General features: G+C 43.9%; 1 protein-coding gene across 1 annotated transcript in view; it reads left to right on the top strand.

Annotated features, from left to right (window-relative positions):
* The window catches only part of rpl17 (ribosomal protein L17), a 6,631-nt gene that overhangs the window by 1,262 nt on the left and 4,367 nt on the right, over positions 1–1,002 (top strand). The window lies entirely within an intron of this gene.

Here is a 1,002-nt window from a genome sequence, read left to right on the forward strand (position 1 = left end):
TCTATTACTGAATACCATACTCTGATTACCCCAGCAGTAATCCATTACTGTAGCTGTACTTTGATTACACCTGCTGCTGTTGCTCCAGCAGTAACGTCTGTCATCCGGCCTCAGTAGATTCTGTCCAATCAGAGGAGCTGAAGCTAACGTCACATGACCTCCTCATGTAGACACTGAGTCAGTGTTTAGGATTCAAGGATTCAAAGATTCAAGGATTCAAGGCTTCAAGGCCTTTACTGGTCACAGACACAGTCACACATGGTCCTCTGTCCTCTGATCATTAATGCTGTGTGTCTGATGATGTCATTCCCTCTGAGCTCATCCAGACCTTCAGCTCTCTGAAGAACCTTTCATCATCATCATCGGCTGATGTGACTTCTGGGAGATTTCTCATCACATCACTGATTCAGAATCTGTAATAACAACATCAGTGGATCAATAATCTGCTTATGGAGGAGCTGGACTATCGATACTGGGTCCAGACGGTTCATCAGACACAGTCACACCTTCAGACAGGTACAGTCACCAGGTGAGACACGGGAGGAACCTGGAGAACCCAGAGAGAACCCAGCAGGGAAGACATGGACAGAACCAGAACCAGACCAGGACCTTCCAGCTGTGAGGCCACAGTGAGAACCGCTGACCCACCGTCCATCCTTACTTATTATAAAATAAAAGTTTCAGATCAAATCAGATGGAGTGATCCCAAAGAGACACAATCAGCTGCAAAGAGACGAGAAGGAAAATGATCGACTTTAAAACAGAAATGTTGGATTTTTACACAGTTTAAGATATAATTTGGTTGAAAACCTCATTGACTGAACTGGTCTGAGCTCTAACTAACAAAAGTGATTGAAGCGCTGGAGAATACTGAGAGACGGTAACATGAACACAAACCGACCACCAAGAGACACAATAAACACAAAGAGACACAATAAACACAAAGAGACACAAACCGACCACAGCACAGCAATTAGTTCTGTTTATTAAACTTTGTGTTGG

This window comes from Stegastes partitus, unplaced genomic scaffold (assembly GCF_000690725.1).
Source record: "Stegastes partitus isolate 25-593 unplaced genomic scaffold, Stegastes_partitus-1.0.2 Scaffold1232, whole genome shotgun sequence".
Classification (NCBI taxonomy): domain Eukaryota; kingdom Metazoa; phylum Chordata; class Actinopteri; family Pomacentridae; genus Stegastes; species Stegastes partitus.